We start from the raw sequence: 26,621 nt of genomic DNA on the forward strand, positions 1-26,621 counted from the left end.
TGGTGACCTAGTGGTAAGAAGCAATGCTGCAATCCCAAAGGCACGGGGTTCAAATCCATGAGCTCCTCCATGGGAGCAGGATGAGAAATCTCCTCCCATGGGATGTATTAACTCTGAAAATCCAATGGAGCTATCAGTTGTTTTGAGCTCTATGGCACACAACAATAACAACAACATTATTGTGATAACAATAACTTAGCCCATCTTGACTGATATGTAAGACACTCTGTTTTAAAGGGAGCTCTGACAACCTTGCAGCAAGGAGCTGCAATACCGAGACACACGGTGGTCATCCATCAGCTTCTCCACAGGAGAAAATATGGGCGATCTCTTTTCATGTGATTTTACTAACTGGATAACCTGCTGGAGGGTCAGCTATGAGTCACTTCAGACTTGACAGTATCAATAACATATCTTTTTGTCTTATCAGTGGCTACAAATAGTTATGGACATAGTACATGGAAGTGAAAGTTTTTTTGTTTTCTGTTTATCCCTTCACTGTTTCACTCTCTTCCTTAATTTAACAGCTTTTAATTTATGTAAAAATAAGTTCCTTAACAATATAATATGGCTCCACATCTAGGTACCAACACAACTCTTGCTTTTAGCAGAAAAGAACACAAAAATAGCAATCAGTGGCTTTATTATCTGTATGCAGAGATTGCTGATAATTGGCCTAACATGAGAGTTTCCTCTATAGTTTTTATAAACTTCATTAGTTTTCCCTGTTTCGTTTACACCTTTAGGTTAACTATAATCATAGTTTTCTTCCTCCCCTTGACTCTCATCACAACAATTAGATTGTCTTTCTCACAAGGAACTGATATCAGACCCAACTTATAAACCCTTGCAGATCTGCATGCTTTTTGGCTGGATTAGCACAAGTCCTTTCCTTTCCAAGGTCTTAAAGCCCAGGCTTCTGTAGTTGGCATCATATCAAAGCATCTCTACTTATCTCAGACTCACCTGAGGGGTTAGTCTTATCTGGGGAAACAAGAAGCCCAGAAACTCTAGGATCCATCCAGTTGAACCTGGATTAGGTCACTGAAGACATCCTCCTTCTCTGCCCTTTCCATTCCTCTTCAGTTTTGCTCCCCTGGCATTGCTTGGACACTGAAACTTGAGCACATTGTTTCTGTACTGACAAGCTGAGAGACAACATGACTAAGACTGTCATTGTTGTGTTGTGCCATCGTTTGAACTAACTCATAGCTGACCCTCCAAGGGTTTTCAGAGATAGTAAATAACAGGGAGGAGACTGCATATCCTTCTCCCATGGAGCAACTGGTGGATTAGACTAGGGGTTGCATCACAGCTTTTTTACTAGAGAAGGGCGGAAAGGAAATTTTACTTAAAAATACCAGAATGAGTAATTTTGGAAGGAGAAATTTTTGATGCTGTGAATACTATAGTAATGATACTCAAAAACGATATATACTTTGGATGCTGGGAATATTCTCTCAATATCTGGTTAGTCTGTTCATAGGAGAATGTCACTTTTACCATTTGGAGGTATTTTCTAGGTGTCCAGACCTCCTCCCTGATATCATGAAGGCAGGTTTGCATGTTTCTCAAATATTTCTGGTAATCTTATTTCCGCTTTCATTCTGTGGAGTAAATCTCTTCATAGATCATTGGTAGGAGTTTTGATTGATACAATGTTGCCAGTTATAGGAATATATATATGTATGTGTGTGTATACACACACACAAGACAAATATATATATTTTTCTTGTAAATATGTAAAAACATATTTAAAACATATGTAAAAAAACCATTTTTCATGTAAAAATGTATATACACACACATGTTGTTGTTGTTGTTATGTGCCGATGAGTCGTTTCCAACTCATATGTATATGTGTGTGTATATACACACACACAAGAAAAATAGTTCATATAATTACTATTCAAAATTATGTTTCAGCCACCAATGTAAAAAATAAAGTAACTGAAGATTTTTTACAACATCTATGGTCTGAAATGTGCTCACAGCTGGACTACTAAGCACATCATGATGAGTAGAGAAGACATCGTAGTTGCCAAGGATTTTATTTTCATTGACTTCACTTCCAATGCTTATTGAGGCAGTAGATAGAAATCAAATGATGAGGAAAACAGGAGACACCTTGGGGCCCACATCCTGGAGGTCCCTGCTTGAGCTAAGACTCAGGCTCAGATCCAGTCATTGAGGGGAGCTCCTCGAAGCTACACCTCAGCTCAGCCAACCCAGCCAGGTGCATCCTTCCCATAGATCAGGCAGGGGGAAAAAAAGACCTGGTACCCACATCTCCAAGAGCAATGCCTGGGCTATGCATGGATAACTCATTGGCTATTATGTACATTCTAAATGAGATCAGGTCCAATAAAAGTTTAAAAGGTGTTTTTTTTACAAAAACAGTAATAACGCAGAAGAAGCAGACCACCTCAAACCCCACACAAAATCAAAGAAACTTATCACCCCCAAAATTAATCAAAGCATAGATTCAGTGGATAGTGTGAAGGAGGAAAGGAAGATGGAACTTCCTGACACAGAATTCAGAAGTATGATCAAGTACTTTAACTGGATAAAAGAAAAAGATGAAGACTTGAAGGAAGTTACAAGCAAGCCTCAGTTGTTTTTATTGTTGTTAGGTGTAGTCGAGTATGACTCATAGTGACCCTATGAAAAACAGAATAGCATTCTGCCCTAACCTATGCCATCTCATCATCTCTGATATGCTTTAGCCCATTGCTGTACTCATGGTGTCAATCCATGTCATTGTGGGTCTTTATCTCTTTCACTGACCCTCGACCATTCCAAGCATTATACCTCTTTTCAAGGAATAGCCCCATCTAACAACATGTCCAATGTATAAGAGACAAAGTTTTGCCATCTTTGCTTCAATGGAGCACTCTGGCTGCACATTTTCCAAGATATATCTGTTCATTTTTTTGGCAGTCCATGGGATATTCAGTACTGTTCTCCAGCATCACAACTGAATTCATTGTCCAGATCTCAGATGCATAACAAGCAACTGAAAAGACCATGGCCTGAATCAGATGCACCTTAGTCTTCAAATTTATATCATTGCTCTTCAGTATTTTGGAAAGATCCCTGACAGTAGACTTTTTCAAAGCAATATGCTTCCTGATCTGACTACTGGTACCAGGCATATTGATTGTGATACAAGTAAGATGAAATTATTGATAGTGCCACTCCTTTCTCCATCCATCTATCATGATGTTACCTAGAGGGACTTATAAAAGCAATATAACACAAAGCAGACAAAATGAGTGAAACATTAGAAACCATATAAAAACAAGATACAACAATCCACACAATAAGAAGACCAACATCTCAGAAGCTGTCAAGATATTGGAGAGAATGAAGACCAGAATTGAATAGATGAAACACAGAATTAGCAAAACAGAAAATAGAGCTCTCAGTACTGATCTGCTAGAGAAAAAAGTAGAAACAAAAAATAAGAAAAATGAAGAAAGCATAAGAATAATGTGGAACACCATCAGAAGGAAAAACATGTGAGATTGGAATTCCAGAGAAAGAAGTAGCAAATAAAATAGCACCAAAAAACCCCTGAGAGTTACTAGAATAAAACGTTCCAAGTATCATGAACAATGAGAAAATAGCAGAAAAAACCTTAAATAGAACAGATCTCAAAGGAAAACTGCCCAGGCATATCATAGTAAAATTCTTCAAATCAAAGACTAGGGGAGAATTCTGAAAATGGAGAGCAAGTAAGATTAAACTTCAGTTTCTCAGCAGAAACCATGTGACCAAGAAAACATCAGAATGGCATATACAAAACACTCACAGGAACAACTGCCAACCAAAAATACAGCACCCAGCAAACTGTACATCAGATATGATGGAGAAACAAGGACATTCTCAGAAAAACAGAGACTAAGGGGGTTTGTGAAAACATGGCCAACACTGCAAGAAATACTAAAGAAAGTCCTTATCATAGAGGCACCACAGAAAAATGGATGGCTCAAAATAACCGGCAACACAAAAAAAGAATCCAACAAAAACAATAAGACCTTGTCTCTTGTTAATTATGATGAATAAAAAGGGTTTAAATGTGCCAGTAACAAAAGCAGTTGTTGTTGTTGTTGTATACCTTAGAGTGGGGACCGACCATTAGCTGACTCTCCAGGTGGTTTGAGAGGCAGTTAAACACACAGGAGGAGATTGCCTATCCGTCTCCTGCGGGCAGCTGGTAGCCTTGAACCACATGTCTTCAGGACTGCAGTGCAGTTTCTTGTCACTAAGCCACAAATTGAATAAAACTCAAAATCTATCAGTATTCTGTCTACAATGGACACACCTGAGAAACAATATACAGCTTGTGGGAATATAAAATTGTACAAACATTATGGAAAATAGTCTCGTGCTTCCTCAAAAAAGTTGAAAGTAGACATACAACTTGATCCAGCTATCCCACTATTAGCAATATACCCTAAAGAATCAGAACTGTGACACAAGCAGATGTACACACATCCATGTTTATTTCAGCATTATTCACAATGGCAAAGAGATTAAAGCAGCCTGAGTAACCATTAACAAATAAATGGATAGAAAAACTGAAATATCCACACAATGAATATTTTGCAGCTTTGAAAAATAGTGAACTCCATAAAACACTGCAGAATATAAATGAGTCTGGAAGATATTATGCTGAGTGAAATATCTCAGTCATGAAAGGACACATACTGCATAAAACCACTGTTATAATAATATTACAGATATGGTTGGAGGAAGAAAGTAGAAAAAGAATGGATAATGAACACTGCATTAGAATAGGTGAAGGGAAGGGTAATTTGAAAGAAATGGATAATTAGACATTGTATATATGACAAGTAATGATCTGAATCAGGACAAGCATTGCAAAGTGAGTTGGGGTAAAGAGAGGAGAAAATGTGTATGAATGAATGAATGAAAACTTTGACAAATATGATTTGCTTGACACAGACCATTGTATTTTTACTATCGTTATCCTCTCATAAAAACTAAACAATATGTAAGAAAGACCAAAGAAGAATTGATGCCTCTGAATTATGGTTTTGGAGATGAATTTTGAATATTTCATGAACTTATAGGACTGATCTTACTTGGAAATTGTTGTTGCTGCTTTGTGCAGTTGAGGTACAGTAGACTCATAGCAGACCATACAGCAGATTTTCAGAGGCTGTAAATCTCACAGGAAGATAGTGCCTGTGCCTTCAGAATTGTAGTGTAGCTTCTTACTACTAGGCTCCAGAGCTCCCCTAAGCACAGTTAAAATGAACCTTTGAAGTGAGGATGTTTAAATGATAGCTTCATGTGCTTATGTGCTTAATGCACGTTGTCAGCAGGGTGCATTCCCTGGAGAAGGATGCCATGCTTTGTAAAGTAGAAGATCAGAAAAGAGAAGAAAACCATCAAATATACATTGGCCCAATGACTGCAACAATGGACTTAAATATAGCAACAATTTTGAGAAAATGTAGGACTGAATAGTTTAATGTTTTATTATGTATACGGTTGTTATGAGTTGAAACCTAACAATAACAAAACTTCTTAACGGAGCTTTCCCATAGAAAGGTCAGGTTTGTGTTTCAGTTGAACTCTTCTAAATACTAATAAGCATCTGAATTTCAAAAGGGAAAGTATGCAACTCTTAAGATCTATATCTCTCTTAAGATCTATATCTAAGAGAAACATGAGCTGAGAAACTTTCTTTCCTCATCCAGTTATTAATGCTCCCATGCTGCACTGTCTAGCTATTATGTGGCAAAACAGGATGCTGCATATCCTTGTAACAATGGAAAGTCATTTAAAGTTGAAAAGCAGAGGCATTACATAATCGGATTTCTTTTTTAAGAAGATAACTTTGGCAGTTGTGCAAGGGAAGAAGGGGGAAGGTAGTAACATTGCAGACAGAAAACTTGGTTAGCTTATTGTAAAAGAACAAATGAAAGATAAGGTTTGAAGCAGAGCAGTGAGAGTAAAGATGAAAAAAACGAAGAGCACAACTACAAAATATCCTAATTTGACAGGGCTCCCTGACTAGTTTGATGTAGGAGGTAATTTCTTCCTGTACACTGGGATTTGAGCTGAGCACTGTCATTCTGGATGTCAATCTGACAGTTTATTTTCTTGTGATTGACCTTACATTGATTGCTGGGCTTAGAAGGACCTCAATGTTACAAAGAGAATCAAACATCCATTCGGGCTGTGTCTCTAAGGACACAACCAGAATGTTGGGCTTTAGAAGAAAAGAATTTTGGTCACTGGGCAGCTCTGTGCAAAGAAAGGACCAATAGTAAGGGGTGGCATCACTGACAAAGGCTTTTTCACTCTTCCATGAGCTGTGTTTTCCCCATTAAATGAAAAGTAATCCCTCCTAGTCTTCACTCCCTGTTTGGTTGGACTACTATGGTTATACCCACATTCTGTATGTAATAAATATTTATTACCTACTTCTGTTAAATTTTTTGCTTTATTTTTCTACTTCTCAAATTCATGGAGGATGCAGAATACTTAGTTGCTTGAGGAACCATTTATGAACCACTGCTAATATTCTTTGTACAGTTCTTGCTTTTGATTCTATGGGTCCATCTTTCTGGGATGTTGTCCCTTCTCCACAAACCCCATGTATTATTTTGAGACACAATTTGGCATCATCTTTCTTGTTACTATTAGTTGCCATCATGTTGGCTCTGATGTATGGCAGCACAAAGTCAAACACAATGAAATAAAACATTTTCCAATTTTTTTTCAACTTCGCAATCATTAACGTGGTCTATTGCTACAGCCATTATATATGACCAACCTAGCAGCTGAGGAAACGGAATGCATGAACATCAACATAGTAAGTGTAAGGCTACCTGGGAACTAGGGGACATTCCACTCTAACCATACCTTATGGGAGACATTCTAATCATCCCAGTGTCATAGGGACACATTCCGATTGGCCTGGTGTCATATGGTTACAGCCAATTAGAAGAGAGCGCAACCACTGGCTACATCCTGCTCAACTTCAGATATGACATAATCCACCTAAAGGAACTGAGTAGCTCCATATTTGGGAACTAACAGAGGGCACTGATCAGCGTCCTTCATGGAGGGCTGACCACTGAGCTGACCACCATACTCCCAACCCCTACATATAAAATTTGGCCTGTAATTTCCTCACAACATCCCTGCCCCATACTGCCTTTCTCCCACCTGGAACTGCGGAATGCCACCTGAGAGCTGCTAATAAACTCCTCTGTTTTACTTTATCTAGTTTACCAGACACTTTTTACCTTACACTAGACATTAGTGAGATGAGATGGACCTGCTTTGGCCACTTTGAATCAGTTAATCATACGGTATACTGTGCTGGGAATAAAAAACAGGAGAATGGTGGTATGCTCATAGTAATAAAATCAATTTCAAGTTCTATATTGAAATACAGTGTTATGAATGATAGGATATTATCTATATGCATACAAGGAAGACCTGTTAATATGACTATTATTTAAGTTTATGCTCTTACACTAGAGCCAAAGAGGAAGAATTTTATCAAATATTGCAATCTGCAATTGACTGAACAATGAAATCAGGTGTGTTAATGATAATTGGTGACTGGAATGCAAAAGTTAAAAACAGTAAAGAAAGAATAGTAGTTGGAAAATATAGGCTCAGCGATAGAAATGAGGCTGGAAATAGAATGATCAAATTTTGTATTTATAATGATTTATTCATTGCAAGTACCTTTTAAAAATATACAATGACTGTACACGTGGATATCACCTGAGGGGCTTCATAGGCATCAGATTGACTACATCTATGGAAGAAATTGTTGGAGAAGCTCAGTATCAGCAGTCAAAACTATGCCAAGGGTGGACTGTGACTCAGACTATCAATTACTCCTATACAAGTTCAAATTGAGGCTGAAGAAAATTAAAATGCCCACAAGAACCATGATATGATATTCATCTATTCCATTTGAATTTGGAGATCATCTTAATAGGTTTGACGTACTGAAGACCAATGATTGAAGACCAGATGTGTTATGGAAATATTTCAAGGATATCATCTATTAAGAAAGCAAAAAGTAATTACAAAGACAGAGGAGAAAGGAAAAAAAAAACCTGAAGTGTATGTCAGAAGAGACTCTAAAAATTGCATTACAAGGTTGAGAAGCCAAAACAAAGGGAAAACATAAAAAGAGCAAAACAGAAGATTTCAAAGGGTAGCTAGTGAGGACAAAGAAAAGTATTATAATGGAATGTTCAGAGAGCTGAAATTGGAAAATAAAAAGGGAAGAACTTGCTCTGCTTTTCTCAATCTGAGAACTGAAAAACTAATTTAAGCCTCGACTGAAAGATGCTAGGGGCAATGTATTGAATGACCCAGAAAGCATCAAAAGAAGATTGAGGGAATACACAGAATCACTGTACTAAAAAGAACTAACTGACACTGAAAAATTTCAGTAAGTATCGTAAGATCAGAAGCCAGTGGTAATGAAGGAGGAAGTGAAAGCTTCATTGAAGGCATAGACCAAAAATAAGGCCCCAGGAATCAGTGGAATATGATTGACTTATTTAATTTAACAGATACAAGCGTTGGATGAGCTCACCAGTCTGTGCCAGGAAATTTGGAGGACAGCTACCTGGCCAATAGACTGGAAGAGATCAATATTTGTTCCCATTCCCAAAAGAGTGATCAAACAGAATGTGAAAACTATTGAACAATATCATTACTATCACATGCAAGCAAAACACTTCTGAAGATCATTCAAAAATGGCTAAAAGAGAATACGCCATCCCCTTTTCCTTATGACTCAGGGTGAAGTCTCTCTCAGGGAGGAGTGATAGGGAATGGCAAAGGGCACACTGAGAAAGAAGATTAATCAGAACTGGCTTTGACAAGCACTGTGGCATTTGGACAAGAACAAACTGGGAGGAGGGTAGAGAGAATAGTGCAACAATGAATGAATGGAAACCCAAAATCTCTGTAAATGTTTATGAAAATTAATAAAATATAGAAAAAAACTGGCTAAAACGGTACATAGATAGGGAACTGCCAGAAGGATTTAGAACAGGTCATGGCAACTGGAATATCTTTGCTGACGTCAAATGGATCCTGGATGAAAGTAAACAATACCAAAAGAATATATTATTTGTGCTTTATTGATTATGCAAAGGCATTTCACTGTGTGGTTTATAACAAGTTTTGGTTAACATTGAGAATAATGGGAGTCCTAGAATACTTAGCTGTGCTTATGAGAAACCTGTACGTAGAATCAGGAGGGTGTTATGTGAACAGATAAGAGGACACTGCATGGTTTAAAATTAAAGGAGTAAGTCAGTGTTGTATTTTCTCTCTCCATACTTGTTCAGTTGGTATGCCGAGCAAATTTTTCGAGAAGCTAGACTCTATGAAGAGGAGTGTGGCATCAGTTATCAGAGGAAGACTCATTAATAACCTACGTTATACAGATGACACATTTGTTTGCTAAAAGTGAGGAGGACTTGAAGCACTTGTTTCAGAAGATCAGAGAATAAAGCCTTCAATATGAACTACATCTCAATGTCAAGAAAACAGATTCTTACCACTGGGTCTGTAAGAGAGATGGAAAAAAGATTGAAACTGTGAATAACTTCATCTTACTTGTATCTACAATTAATATCCTTGGTATCAGCAATCAGGAAATAAGGAGACATATTACTCTAGGAAATTCTGCAGTTAGGGACCTCTCCAAATTATTGAGGAGTAATGACAATAACACTAACATAGAAGGCTTAATGTTTAGTACTAAATCAGATGATGTTTAGTTATGTTCAGTGTTGTTGATGTTAGGTGGCATTGAGTTCAGTATAACTCATAGTGACTCTATGAACTACAGCTCTGAACCCTTTCCTATCCTGTGCCATCCTCACAAATCTCTGACACACTCAAAGTGCATACTACAGTCACTGTGTCAATCAACTTGGTTAAGGATCTTCCTCTTCTTTGCCATTCCTCCACCTTTCCAAGCACAAGGAATAAACTCATTTAGCAACATGCTCAAAGTATGTGAAATGAAGCTTCATCATCCTTGTCTCCAAGGAGCACTCTGGCTACATCTCCAAGAGATTCTGTTTGTTCTTTTGGAGGTCCATATGATATTCAGCATTTTTTTCTAAAACCACAGTTCAAGGAATCACTTCTTCTGTCATTCTTATTCATTGTCCAGCTGTCAGATGCACAGCAAGTGACTGAAAAGACCATGGCTTCACTCAGGCACACCTTAGTCCTCAGAGTGACAGCCTTGCTCCTTAATAATTTGGAGAAGCCTTTACTAAAGACTTTCCCAGTGCAATAAATCTCTTGATCTCCTGACTGCTGGTACTAAGTGTATTGACTCAATCTTCTCCATCTACCATGATGTTGCCTATTGGTGCAGTGATGAGGAATTTTGTTTTCAATTAATATTGAACACTGCAGTGTTTAGCCTTCAAGTTCTCTTCCCTTATAGCAAACAAGGTGTGTCATCCATATAATGAAGGTTATTGAGTCTTCCTCCAATCCTGATGCCACATTCTACATAGAGTCTAGCTTCTCAAATAATTTCCATAGGTTCAGATGTGAATTCAGATTCTAGGGGAAACCTTTATTTGCCTACTGTTTTATAGTTTAGAAGTAAAGTCCTTATTTCCTTTCAGCATCTATAGGTCTGGGATTCCTTGGAGATCTTAATATGTTTTGACATCAGACTTCTCCTGCACCTAGGAAGTTCATAGCAAAATCCTCATGAATGCAAAGGACACAGTCTGCTTCTGGCTCTTTTCTTGGTGCTACTGAAATATCTTCTCTGTTTATGTTTCTCTTTTATAATTGCTTGTAAGATGTAGGCCACCTATCATGAAAACTCTCCTTACATAGGACCGAAGCTTTACAGCTTTTTAAAGGTGTTATATTGTTGTTATGTGCTGTTGACTTGCTTGTGACCCTATATACAACAACTCTGAAACTCATCTATCCTGAGCCAATTTCATTTTCTCTGGCACACCTACCCCCATAACCTTAGTCACTGAGTCAATTCATCTCATATAGGGTCTTCTTTTGTGCTGTCCCTCTTCCCTTCCAAGTGTGATGTCCTCTATAGTCTGGTCCCTCCTGACAATATGCCCAAAGTTTGAGATGGAACTTCAAAATCCTTGCCTCCAAGGAGCAGCCTTGTTTCACCCTCTCCAGGATAGATCTCTTTGTTCTCTTAGCAGTCCATGGTATGTTCAATACTCTTCTCCAGCACCACAGCTCAAAGGCTTTGATTCTTCTTCTATCATCTTTAATCATTAGTCTATCTTAATCACTTATATTGAATTAGGGCTGATCACATCAGATCACAATATGGAGAGTGATTATCATATTTAATCATTATATAACTCCAATTCACTGAGAATGAGGACTCAGCCAAGTGGAAGGCAGGAGTGTAGGCAGGGAGGGAACAAGGGAGGGAGAGCAGGAGGGAGGGAGGTGAAAGCAAAGAGGGAAGGAAGGAAGGAAGGAAGGAAGGAGGGAGGGAGGGAGGGAAGGAAGGAAGGAAGGAAGGAAGGAAGGAAGGAAGGAAGGAAGGAAGGAAGGAATAGTTGTTGTTATGTACTGTGGGATAAGAATTAACCCACAGCTGACCCTCCAGTACATTTTCAGTGGCAGCAAATTTCATGGAAACAGAACACTCATCTTTCTCCTATTGAGCAACTGGTAGATTCACACTACATATTTTTTAAATTATTTCATCCATGTTCTTGATTTATTGGTGGTTGACGTACTGATAGTGTTGCTTCCAACATCATGTAACACACATGTCTCCATGGTATGACAAACTGATGGTTCTTGTCTTTGGGAAGTCTTAATTGGCATTCTTGAACCTCATCAAGGGCTTTACTATGTGTTCTTACAGTACCTTTTGTATAACTGTGCCATGAGGTTTGTGTGGGTTGGAACTATGTCTGTCTTACTTATTTATTCTTAACACAGATATTGGGACTACTTAGCATGTAATGAGGGTTCAACAGCTCTGAAGCCTGCCCTGTCCTGAGCCAATCTCACTGACTCCAACACATCTCACATCTACCCCAATGCCCCAGTTACTGTATCAATCCATCTTTTCTGGAGTCTTCCTCTCTGGCCCTGTCCCTCCAACCTTCTGAGCTTAATATCCTTCTTCAAGGACCAGTCCCTTCTGGCCACATGCCCAAAATATGTGACATGAAACTTCAAAATCTTAGCCTCCAAGGAGAAACTTGGTTTCATCATCTTCAAGACAGACCCATTTGTTTTCTTGGAAGTCCATGTTTAAGACAATCTCCAGCAACACAACTCAAAGGCATTGCTTTTCCTTCTGTCATCCTTAGTCATTATCCAGCTCTGTGATGCATAGAATGTAACTGTGAAGACTATGGCCTGGATTAGGTGTACCCTAGTCTCTAAAGTGACATTGTTGCTTCTCAGTACTCCAGCAAAGTTCCTGACAAGATTGGCCAAAAATGTCTCCCATTACCACATGCACAGCCCATTATAATATGATTTTACTAATATTTTAATCAAGAGATGAAGTCTAATTTTACATCCTTTAAATATTTTTTCAATATTGCCTCTCATCTTTATATTATTTCTTTTTTTTTAAAATACTGGTTTATTTACAAAGTTTGAATACACTGTTTTTCACTCTGTATTTTTTCCATTTCCTTCACTACCTCTCCCTCTCCCCATCAAATTATACAAATCCTTTAAATCTTGACTGGACTTGTGATTTTTTTTCTTTGACCAATAAAATGTATCAAGGTGAATTTTTTACAACTTCTGAGTCTACAGCCTGAAAATGTCTTACAGCTTCTGCCTTTACCATCTTGAAATAGTGACTCAAGACCCTCATGTATGTGAGCCAATCCAGTCAATGAGAGGATGAACAAGCATGTGAAGGAGGACCCAGATACCCTAGCCAAGAGACTGTACCAACTGCCAGACATGTGACTATAGGTCAATCTAGCCATCTTCCAGCTGATTGCAACCAAATGAGTGAGCCAACACACAGCCAGAAGGGTAACCACCTAGCCAGCCCACGTAATTGTGGAAAATAACAACATCATGTTTGGAGCCACAAAGTATTAGGGATGGGTTATTATGCCATAAGCCCTAACTGACAACATAATTACCTTGACTCTAAAGAGGAGAGTGATGTAGATGAGTTGATAAACACTCTGAAATCACTGAAATTGTAGAAAAACATCATTGGGGATTCTCACCCAGTATTTGCCATACACAGCTCTGCAAGATGAACAAATGACCCAGAGGCGGATGGTTTGGCAGCTATTTGTCTCCTAGAATGATTGCATGACTGCAGGTGAGACGAGTTAAGCAGGGTGATAATCATGATTATGCCTGGTGGTTGTTGGTAGAGCACCAACAGTGGGCTCTGTGATTAACATAGTGTTCTGTAGTGGAAATTGATCTTTACAACAGAGCTTCACAGTTACCAAATGATTTGGGAAGGCACCCGCCAGCTTGATTTTCAAACAAACATAGGGAAATTGTCCTTGTTCTCAGAAAGAAAAACTTTGAAAGCCATATAAATCCCTCGATAAATGACATAGCAGTCATCATTCTTCAACCCAGCAGGCCAAGAGGAAAATGTATGTAATCTTTTCAAATTAGCCCATAGATGTACATGCCATGCCTAACTTATGCTGAGGCTTCTTGGTAACTCAAGCTGTGCTGCTATCCCAAAAGCACGTGGTTTGAGGCCATTCACTGCTTCTCGGGAGAAGGATGGGCAATCTCCTTCTGTGAGAAGGAAAACCCATGGGAGGATCAGCTGTGGGTCAGTTCTGACTCAACAGTGCATGAAACAACAATTTAAAAAACAGTGATTTGAACACACCAGTCCATTAGGGAGCTCTGGAGGCCTACTGGTCAAGGAGTTGCACTACCAGTCAAAGGCAGGTAATGCAGATCTACTAGCCAGTCTTTGAAAGAAAGATGAGTAATCACCTTCTGGATAATTTATAGCCTCTGAAAATTTGCTGGAAGGTCAGCTATGAGTTAATTTTGATTTGAGACAATAAGTTTGAGTTTTTGAGAGCCACTCCGATGGAGAAACAGGAGATAGTCTACTTCTGTAATACCATCGTCTTGCAAACCCTGTAGAGTAGATCTACTCTGTATTGTAGGATCACTATGAATAAGAATCTATGACAAGGATTGGGAGTTGGCTTCCGAAAGCCCTAGATTCTCTAAGAAGCAGTTCAGTTCTTTGAAGCCAGTTAATGAACTGATAGGTTAACAGCCTGTAAATGAAATGAAAGTTCATTTCAATTTATTAAGTTTCCCCCTCTATGACTATTGAGATTTATTTTCATTTTTCTCTTTTTCATTTGACTCAACATTTACAAATCATATTGGTTTTTCATGAAATAATCATTACACATCTTGTTTTATGGCATCATTACAATTAATTGATTAATTATAATGCTTTGTTTTTATAACTAATGCTGCAATAAATGCAAGTATATGTTTATGAGCTAGTGAGTAGTTCTTATTTCTTTGTGATATATACCTAATCCAGATCAAATGGTATTTTTATTTCCAAATCTTTGGGAAAGCACCAAATTGCTTTCTGAAGTGATTGTACCATTTTATATTTACTGCAGCATAGTCTGAGAGTTTCAATTTCTCCACACCCTCCACAGCATTTTATATTTGTTATCCTATTAAATTTTTCTATTATGACTGAGGTGAGATAATATCCAAGGTTTTAATTGGAATTTCTCTAGTAGTAGATTATCTTAAGCATACTTCATGTGTTTTTTTGCCATCTGAATACCTTTGGCAAAGTGTCTACTCCTATCTTCTGCCCAGTTTGTAATTGGGTTGTTTGGTTGGGTTTTTCCTTGTTGAGATGTTAGAGTTTTCTATAAATTTTGGAAAGAAATTCCTTGTCAGATGTGTCATTACCAAATAATGTTTCCCAGTGCTTGGGTTCTCATTTTATTTCTTGGAGGAAGTCTTTTGATGCATATAGAGATAACCATTCTAGAAAGTTCTAATAATTTATTTTATCCTCTGTTCATTGTGTCTTTTTGGTTATGAGTGACATCTAATTATGCCATTCTTAGGGTTTTAGAAAGGTAGAGTATTGCAGAAAGAAAGGGAAAGTCTCAACTAGATGGATGATAAATTGACTATAATAATGGGCTCAAGCATGGAGGAGGTCGTGAAGATGGCATGGGATAGGGCCAGGTTCTGATGTGTTATTCATAGGCTCTCTATGGGTTGTAGTTGATTCAATGGCATATGACATACATGCATTTATGACATTGATTCAGGCTCCTAAGTTTGCCTCAATTTTTTAATGATCATTATAGTTTTAGGTTGTAGACCTATTTCCTTTATCCACTTAGAGTTAGTATTTTTACAAAGTGTAAAGTATGAATCTTATCTTGACTTTCTGGAAACAGGGATCTAGTTTTTCTAGCACCATTTACTAAAGAGCCTATCTTTTCCATGATTCAATAACTTCATCTCTTTTGTAAAGATCAATTGTACGTAGGTGAATGAATTTTTTCTGGATTCTCAATTATTTTGCACTCGTCTATTATTACTGGAATTGAGTAGTGGGTTTGAGATCAGGAAGTATAAGATCTCCTAATTTATTTTTATTGTTCTGTATCACTTTCTTATCTGAGATTTCTTTCTTTTTCATATAAAGCAGTGATTACTTTTACATCTTTTTTTAAAAATTACTATGGAATCTAGATTACTTTGTAAATTGCTTTTTGATATTATTATAATTTTCACAATTATTTTAGTCCTTGAGCACAGTATACATCTCATTTATATAGATATCATCAGGTTCTTGTGGTGGTTTTTTAAAAAAATATTTTATATTGGTTTTCATGCAAAATTTGTATATACTGTGTTTTATACATCCTTCATTGACATTGTGTTTCATATAATCATTCCCATTCATTGTGTTTTATAAAATTAATCACCATTGAACTATGCCACCATTACCCCATCTTTTCTCATCTCTGCTGGATATTTCTATTTCCTTTACCCCTTTCCTCCATTCACAAAATTATGTGACACTCTGATTCCCCCCTGTCCACTGTCACCCCTCTGCTCCCACCCATTCTCCCTTTGGACCCCCTACACATTTTACTAGTTATCCTTCTATTTTTACAACAGTGATTTCATGCAGTATTTGCCCTAATGAAACTTCGTTCACGCAGCATAATGTTCTCCAGTCTCTCCCAAGTAACGTAGTAATTTTCAAAATTGTTGCTCCTGAGTGCAGTATAGTATTCCATTGTATAAATGTAATGTTTTGTAGTTTTCTTTGTATATTTCTTTTGCATCTCTGTTTATATTTATTTCTAAATATTTCATCTTTTTGGTGGCTATAATAAACTGATTTTTCCTTATTTTCTTTCCAATATTCCCTTTGTTAATATAGATAAATCCAACTTATTATGTTGATTTTGCACTCTCAGACTTTGCTGAATTGGTCAATTAAGTGCAAACATTTTCTTGATAAGTCCTTGATATTTTCTCTTTATAGGATCAGATGATGTAAAAATTGAGGTAATTTCACGTCCTCTTTGTCAATTTGGAGGGCTTGCTTTATTGCTCTGGCTAGTATTTGAAATAAGGTATTGAACACGTGTAGTGATAAAGGACAGCATTTATCCTGTTCCCATTCACAATAAGAATCTCTGTACATTTAGTATAATGTAGGCCATGAATTTTGTATATATTCTTTAATGATATTGAAGAATTTTTCATTTTATTGCTATTTTGTTGAGCATTTAAATCAAAAGTATGTTTCATTTGGTCAAATGCCTTTTCTGAACTAATTAAGAAGATGATATGATACTTTTCCTTTGATTTACTAATTAGTATAATGGTAATTTTTCTAAGGCTGAATAACCTTTGCATAATATGGAACATTTATTAAGCATTAATAACAAACTTTGTCTAACATTAGGCATTGGACTGTAAAAGAAGTAAAGTAATGCAAAGAGCATGTAAACAGCTGAGTTTGACTTCTGTTGACTTCACTAACAGAGAACTGACTCCATAAATAACATCTGGTATATGAAACCAATCCCTTAGTAAGAAATGGTCTCCCACACTGTTGCATGTATTTCTTTCTACCAATCATTGGGTCTACTACTCATTACAAGAGTTGTGGGTTTATTAAAAAATAGAGTGAATGATGGCAGGGAAAAGCAAAAGATACCACACAGTGAAAGTCCAAGTTCAATCCAGAAACAAATATGCAAGAAGCCTCTGGTTTCTTCAATCATCCAGAAGTTTTGTCTCATAGTGGTCTCAAGCCACCTCTTCTTTCAATCATCTGGAAGCAAAACCTTTTACTTTGATTCCATTGCCTCCAACTTTGATTTGAGGCTCTGTCAGACTACACCTCTCTTCAGTCTCTCTACAGTCTGGTCAGAATTCTCTTATGTTGGACCCATACTTTTTGATTAAATAGAAGACTTTATTCAACAAGTGAACCATGTATCAGCAGTTGAGACAGTTGGAGGCCTTGCCCACAGTGGGGGCTACGACAGTGGATATACAAAACATTTTCAAAACTTCTAACACCAAAGAAGTCATACAATGAACAGGGCCCTTAAAGGCGTAACATTGTGTTGCTGTTATTGTTCTTTGGTGTTATAGAATAGAGTACAACTCACAGCAACACTAAGAAAAAAATATCTGAACCCTGTGCCACCCTCACAATCTCTGACACACTCAAGTCCACTGCTGCAGTCACTATGTCAATCCACCTGATTGAGGAGCTTTATCTCCTTCACCATCTCTACACCTTTTAAAGCATAATGTCCCTCTCCAAGGAATAACCTTACCTAACAACATGCTGAAAGTATATGAGATATGGTTCATCACATTTACCTCCAAGGAGCACTCTGACTTCAACTTCTCTAAGACTATATATTTGTGCTTTTGGCAGGACATAGGATATTTAACTCTCTTCTCTACACCACAGTTCAAAGGCAGAATTTCTTCTTCTGTCATCCTTATTCATTGTGTAACTTTCAGACTATATATAGCAAGTGACTGAAAAGATCGTAGCCTGAATCAGGTACACCATAATCCTCAAATATGTATCCTTGTTTCTTCTTAATTTGGAGAGGTCCTTGACTGCAGACTTTCCCAGTGCAATACATCTCCTGACTGCTGGTATCATGTGTATTGATTGTAGATCCAAGTAACATGAAGTCTCTGACCATCTCAATCTTTTTTCCATCTATCATGAAGTTGTCTATTGGTCCTGTAACAGGATTTTTATTTTCTTTATGCTGAGATGCAAGGCATATTGAAATCTGCAGTGTTTAACCTTCTGCAGCAAATGCTCTAAGACCTCCTCACTTTTATCAACCAAAATGTGTCATCCATATAACAAAATTTATTGATGAGAGACATCCTTTAGTCCTGATGGCACATTCTTCTTCATAGAGCCTAACTTCTCGAACAATTTGCTCAGTTTACATATTAAACAAGTATGGAAAAAGTTGCATTAGGGGAGAATTCTCTTCCTCATCTAAATATATGTATATTGCCAATAAATGTTAAGAAGTTAGTCCTTTAAAATATCTGTGTGTATGTATGTGTATTTATAAGATATATAAGTGTACATGGTGTCTGTTGTCAAGTCAGCTTCTAGACTCATGGAGGCCCCAGATACGTTGGTGTCAGATTGCTGTGATCCATAAGGTGTTTAATGGATGGTAAATTAGTCTTAATGCTCCAATGAAAACTGTTCATCATACTTACAACACACGAGTCTCCAATACCACATGGATGATGGTTGCATATGAAGTACATTAGGTAGAAATGAAATTGGGACTTCTTTCACAGAAGTTGAGAATTTATGAATGGACATACACAAATTCTTTTATGAGATTAACCTTAAAAAAGCAGGAAGAATATCAGAGTTGTGGGGTCACTTAATTCACTTATATTAGCAAAGGAATTATTATTTTAAAAAGGAAAAGGAGAATGTTTTATTTTTCCCTTGTGTGTTTGAAATTATGCTGATGCCTGGAGTGTTCCCAGAAAAAAACTAGAGCACTTGACCTTCTGAGCCAATCCTTCCAGATTTAAATAGATGAGTAATTGCCATGGCTCTGTGTATAGGGCACTAACAGTGTAGCTGAAAAAAATAAGTGGGTTATTAACACCTGGGACCTTGGCCATGCAGACCTATGAAAAATTGTCAGAATTAGGGAAAAAACCTGGGAATTTTCATTAGGGCGAAGGGCTTGTTTTGACATCATGGACTTTTTTTTTCCTTGTTGGGATATTTCAGAGCTGTGTTGTGACAACCGCCTTGGTAGTTAGGATAATTAATTGAGTAGCAATGATGGTCACATACCCTCTGCCCCACTGTTCCATTTTATTTCCCTAAGGCCAGAAGAAAGAAGAAGAAGAAAAAAGCCTACTGAGATTTGATTGCAGCATTATCCTAACATTCTTAGGTTGAAAAGAGCATGGCTTGGGTTAGATGCTTCTGGGTGAAAACCCCAGCTTTGGTATTTTCAGTCTTCTGGTGTGCATGTGAAAGATGGGCAGTGCATAAAGAAGACTGAAGAAGAATGAATGCTTTTGGATGATACTGTTGTCAAAGCATGTTAACCATACAATGGTGTGCCAAAAGAAGAAATCTCTTGAGAGAAGTACAGACAATGCTCTTTAGAATCAAAGATAGTGAGACTTTTTGTAATTTACTTTGGGAGGAACCTTCTCTGGAGGAAGACATCACATTTGGTAAATCAGAAGATCAGAGAAAATGGAGGAAAAAGACTCTGAATGAGATGCAAAAAAGACTCCTTCAGTAGATGCAACACGGGCTTAAGCATAGCAGTGATTGGGAGGGTTATGCATCATCAAGCAGTGTTTTGTGCAGTTGCACACGGGGTGATTCGAAGGGGAAGCCAACTCCATGGCACTGAACAGCAACAACACTCTTGGCTTGTGTATTAAGGGATAATGAAGTAGCTTTCCACTATGGCTAGAAACAATGTCAGTCTAATACAGGCCATGATCTTTGCAGTTACTTGCTATGCATCAGAGAGCTGGACAATGACTAAGGATGACAGAAGAAGAATTGATGCCTTTGTGTTGTGATGTTGGAGAAGGTCTTGAACATACCATGGACAGCCAAGAAATAAATCTGTCTTGGAGAAGGTGAAACCAACTTTCTCCTTGGAGGCTAAGATTTTGAAGCTTCATCTCACATACTTTGGGCATGTGGCCAGCAGACACTATTCCTTGGAGAAGGACATCATACTTGGAAGAGTGGAAGGACAGCACAGAAGAGGAAGACCTTGGATGAATTAGATTGATACAGTAACTGGGGCAATGGGGGTTGGTGTTTTGGAATTACTGAGACTGGCTCAGGACAGGGCAGTCTGCAGAGCAGTTATACATTGTGTCATCATGGGTCATAGGCAACTCAATGGCACATAAGAACAACATGGCTAATGTAAGGAATTCTTGTGCTGCTGTAGTTAGACATCCAGCCACTAGCAAAAATATTGGCAGTTTCACAGTATTCACTCGGTAGAAGAAAAATGAAGCAATCTGCTGGTATAAAAATTTACAGCTTCAGAAAAACCCCCTTGGGACAGTTCTGTATTATCTTACAGGATTGCTGTAAGTGGGAATCAGCATGATAACAGCTATGGGTTTTGTTTGTTTGTGTCAGAGTCCGGTTCTTAATACATTATTGTTTCTTCTTAGCAGTTGTTATTGTTATATACTGTTAAGTCAAGGACAACTCATGGTGACCTTATGGACAACTGATTCGAGCCTTGCCCTGTCCTGTGCCATCCTCGTCAATCTCCGACACACTTGAACCCATTGCTGAAGTCACTGTGTCAATCTATCTCATTTAGGGTCTTCCTCTCTTTCATTGACCCTCCATCTTTCCAACAATGATGACCTTTCCCATGGAATAGTCTCTCCCTAGCAACATGTTCAAAGTGTGTATGACAAAGTTTCACCATCTTTGCCTCCAAAGAGCATTCTGACTGCACTTTATCCAAGGCATACATTCCTGTTCTTTTGGCAGTCCACGGGATATTCAGTACTTTTCTCCAACATCACAACTTAAAGACATTGATTCTTCAGTTATCTTTATGTATTGTCTAGCTCTCAGATGGATAGCAAGTTATTGAAAAGACCATAGCTGGAATCAGGCTCTCTAGTCTTGAAATTAACACCATTGTTCCTCAGTACTTTGGAGAGATCCCTAATAGCAGACTTTCTCAATGCAATACATCTTTTGATTTCTTGACTGTTGGTGTCAAAGGTATGGACAATTGATTCGAGTAAGATGAAATATTTGACAATTTCAATCTTTTCTCCATGTATCATGATGTTACCTATCTGTTGTTGTTGTTATGTGCCATTGAGTCGTTTGCGACTCATAGCGACCCTGTGTACAACAGCCCTAAACCGTGCTCTATCCTGTGCCAATCTCATTGCCTCTGACACACCCATCCTGATTACCCCAGTCACTGAATCAATCCACCTCATAGAGGGTCTTCCCCTCCTGCCTTATTCTCATGAGACTGAAGGGGGAAAGACCTGGAGTAATCGAACTTGGGAGAGTTACCCAGCATTTTCTTTCACACTTCACTGTACAGAACTTAGTCACAAAAGGCTGTGACTCTTTGGAAGGGAAACTGGGCAACAAAGCCACAGTGTGCTCAAGAAGAGGAATAAGTGGATTTAGCAATGTTGGAGTCCCTGACGAAGCTACAAAGCCTATTTAAATTAGTGGTATAAACACTTAATGCCCTTTATTGTTAAGGAAAAGGTTGACAGTTCAAGTTGACACAAAAGTGCCTTGCCTGGAAATTTATTTCAAAAAACTCAGCAATGAAAAAAATGTATGGAGTACAGTTCTATTCTGAACTGGGGTATCATAAGTTAGAATTAACTCTATGGAAACATTTTGTTGAGTTTTTTTACTATTATGATTGATGGTGACTTTGTTTTTGGGTGTTGTTTTGTTGTTATTTTTTTCTTTATATGTAAGCATAGTTAATTGAGGACAGAAATAAAGTATAGCATTGCATGCTTAAGTATTATGTATATTTGAATTTTTACATATTGGTATTAACCATATATGTCTATATTGACATATCATAATCTAGTATGCAGATGACACAGTCTTGCTCGCAGAAATGAGGGAGATATGAGGTGTTTGCTACAAAAGGCTGAAGACTGAAGTCTTCAATATGGATTAAAGCTAATGTCACAAAGACAAAGATTTTCTGTCACTGGGAGTCAATTGTCCACTGGGACAATTGGCAGCACAATGATAAAATGAGAAGAGATTGACAGTGTTAACAAATTCAGTTTGCTTAGCTCCACAATCAACATTATTGGCACCAGCAGCCAGGAAATCAAAAGACAAGTTGCATTAAGGGAATCTGCTGTCAGGGACCTCTCCAACATGCTCATGAGCAACGATGTCAGTCTAGAGACTAAAGTGCATCTGATTCAGGCCATAGTTTTTACAATTACTTGCTATGCATCAGAGAGCTGGACAATGATTAAGGATGACAGAAGAATTGATACCTTTGAGTTGTGGTGCTGGAGAAGTGTATTGAACATATTTTGGACTGCTAGGAGAATAAATAGGTTTGTCTTGAAAAGGATGAAACCAAGTTTCTCCTTGGAGACAAGGATTTTGAAGCTCCATCTCTTACTTTGGACATGTGGCCAAGAGAAACCAGTCCTTGGAAAAGGACTTCTTTCTTGGAAGTGTGGAGACAGTGCAGTAATGGAAGACTCCAAATGAGATGGATTGATACAGTAACTGGAGTAATGGGAGTAGGTGTGTTGGAGACTGTGAGACTGGCTCAGGATAGCACAGGGTTCAGAATTATTGTACATTGGGTCGCTATGAGTTAGTTGTGGGTGACTTGATGGCACATAGCAACAACAAAGTACCTTTTATTTACATATGCATTTACATAAATTTGTTTTCAGCAAGCACCATAAAATATCATTGTTAAAGAATATCATGGAGTTTGATGGGAAATATATTCTGTAGACATGTTAAATAGAGACACTGCTTTATACAATAATTTTCACTAGATACTTGTATTAGCAAAAGGTGGAAATATTAAATTGACCATTGAACAACATGGGGGCTAGGAATACTGATCTTCTATGCAGTTGAAAATCAAAGTATAACTTATAATTGACCCTTGAGCAACACAGGTTTCTCCTGCTTGGGGCCACATGCTGCAAGTTATCTGCTTAAAACCCCATGTGTTGCTAATCATCTCCATATGAGAGACAAGAGACAAATTGCTCACACTGAGATGATTAGTGGCATTTGATCTCACTGCAGTAGTTACAGGAAGAGGATTCTACATGAGCAGCTTGCTCAGTTCAAACCTAGGTTGTTCATTGTCTGACTATACAGATAGTACAGAAAGTACCATGGGTTGCTAAGAAAACTAACGGGTTCATCCTGGAGAGGGTTAAAGCAGACTGCTCCTTGAAGGCAAAGATTCTGAAACTTCATCTGACATACTTTGCACATGTTACAAGGAGGGACCAGTCCTTAGAGAGGGATGTCATACTGGGGAGGGTGAAGGGACAGCACAGGAGAGGAAGACCCTCTATAAGGTGGGTCATTTCAGTGACTGGGGTAGTCACGGTGGGTGTGTTGGAGACAGTGAGATTGGCACAGGACAAGAGCAGGGTTTAGGGCTATCGTACATAGAGTCACTATGAGTCGCAAGTGACTCGATGACACATAACATACAGAGAAACTTTGGAAATCTGATAGGTTCAGTTCCCAAACAACAAAGTTAGCAGTGCAATAAAATGAGTCTCATGAATTTTTTAGTGCATATAAAAGTTATATTTATTCTATAGTCTATTAAGTGTAAAATGGGATTTTGAAAAAGTTTTCAATTTGTTTGCAGTATCTCTGATGTGCAATAAAGCAAAGCACAATAAAATGATACATGTTTGTAATTAATATTAAGTAAATGGTACCAAATCCACTTAACTGAGAATTAGGCAAACATTAAAAATAATTGTTATGAAGACTACAAATAACATAGTTATTTCTTAATTTTTTTATGTAAAATGAGAAGCAGGTTAGAATTCTATGAGCATATTTGTTTATTGCAGAGTATTTGTTGAATACTAATTATGTTTAAAATACTATTGGGCATGTAAATTGTGCAAGACAGTGTGTTATTGGCACCACATGCAAGAGGAAAAAAGAATTCTTTGCTTCCCAAGGTTACCAAAAGCTCAAGGACTCCACTCTACTCTTCTGTCTCATTGTGTTCTCTGACCTCTTTATTGATTTGAGTTGTTATCCGCATTCTCATTATTCTTCCCAGATATTATGGAAAGCACTAAACTTGACGTTAGGACACTAGCTCCCATGTAAAACTCCATGACAAAATGAGATTAATATAGACAATATAATAATCTTCGTAAATCCATAGTTTAAAAGTTCTTGCTTTTGATAGTTTTTTCTTATTTTTGACACTGAAATGTTCGTTCTTTTATGAATATTTTCTGTCATGTACTTATCAGATAAAAGCACTGTAATCAAGTCAATACTGATTCACTGTGACCCTATACAACTGCTATATAGGGTGTAAATCTTTAAGAAGGCATTTTGTGACATCTTTCTCCCACAGACCCACTGGTGAGTTCAAACTATCAACTTTCTGGTTAGTAGCCAAATTATTTAAATACACCATGTCAGAGTCCCTTAAAGTCCTTACTTGCTTTTAAATATTGCCAATATGTATCAGTCTCACCACCTCCTTTTTAAAAAAATTAATAAATAGATTTTTCTAGATTATGACATACAAAAGCCCAGTGATGAATAATTTTAGATTAAATTTTTGTTAACAATTATAGCTTACTCAGCTCCACAGTCAACAGTTTTGGCACTAGCAGTCAGGAAATTTAAAAAAATGCAATACACTGGAGAAATCTGCTATCAAACTCCAAGATGCTAAAGAGCAACAATGTTAGTATATAAACTAAGGTATGCCTGATCCAGTCCATGATCTTTGCAATTACTTGTTACGCATCAGGAAGCTGGACAAAGACTAAAGATGATAGAAGAAAAATTGATGCCTTTGAGTTGTGGTACTGGAGAAGAGTATTGAACATATACCATGGACTGCTAGGAGAACAAATAGATCTGTCTTCAAGAGGGTAATAACAAGTTTCTTCTTAGAGGCAAGGATTTTGAAGTTCCATCTCACATACATGTGGTCAGGAGAACTAGTCCTTAGAGAAAGGCAACACACTTGGAAGGATGGAGGGACAGGGAAGGAGAGAAAGACCCCGGATGAGATGGATTGACACAGTAACTAGGCCAATGGGATTAGGTGTATTTGAGTTAGTGAGAATGACTCAGAATAGGGCAGAGTTCAGAGTTATTGTACATAGGGTCACTATGAGTCATGGGTAACCTGATAACACATAACAACAACAAAAACTTTTATTTTTATTAATATTATTACTGTGTACCCTCATTTTAAATCCCTGGGCCATCTTTATTTTGTCTTAAATCTAGAGTCAAAATTTCTTATTCAGTATTTGACCCAGTCTATAAACCTGAGGAAGTCTGGTCCACAAGGTTGGAATGACTTATCTAGAGTGATATGGCAAGCCAGTGACTCTGGAGTCTCCTTCTGTCTTTTATCACACACATCCTTAAACCACATGCAAGAAATAAGGCCAAACAACAATACCAGTATCTCCTGATTAGATTTCTCATATGTATCCTACTGTATTTCAGCATTTGTATTGCTTTAATTTCTGAACTAGTTGTGCTACTTTTTGTGTCTGAGTGTTCATGACAATGGAATATATTGCATAAAGTTTATTCATGAGCAATGTCTTATCAGATATATGCTCATGGTCTCACTAAGGTTATAAACTCAGCTCAGTTCACTGCCATCCAGTCTGTTTATCTCACAGCAAACCTCCATCAGGTATCCAAGTCTGTAAATCACGAGTGAAGAAAACTGGCCATTTTCTCTAGTAGATTTGGAATGGCAGAGATAGATAGATTTGGGTAATCAGCATTAACTCACTGCAGACTACCATACCAGACCTATGCTTTTTAAAGAACAGGATTTAGGGAATACAGCTTCTCACATGCAACAAGTGTCTAATGTCTTTAGAAGACAAAATAATTGTGCTGTTAGGTATATGCTTATAGAAGCTATAATACATTTGTCTTGGCAGTCATATAAATGCTTGTGTTGCTGGTTTTCTTGCTAAAAATTCTACCCTATAACAGTATATGCTTTTACCCATAAGCAACAGCAGCCAATCTTATTCATCATGTATCTTGTCTCTTGCAACATTATCTCTTTGTTTAATTTTCTTTCAAAAAGCATTTCTGTGAAGTCCATATTGGTTTCTAAATGCACTAAGACCAGTGTTTGCAATAGCAGAAAATAGAGACAAAAGAGAAGGATCAAGTTGAAAGTGAAACAGAAAGCTATTTAACATCTCAAAGGTGGAAAATCACTATATGTTATTGCTTGCAATTTAGGTATGTC

Source organism: Elephantulus edwardii, unplaced genomic scaffold (assembly GCF_000299155.1).
Source record: "Elephantulus edwardii isolate Elephantulus edwardi_28Jun2011 unplaced genomic scaffold, EleEdw1.0 scaffold00030, whole genome shotgun sequence".
Lineage (NCBI taxonomy): Eukaryota > Metazoa > Chordata > Mammalia > Macroscelidea > Macroscelididae > Elephantulus > Elephantulus edwardii.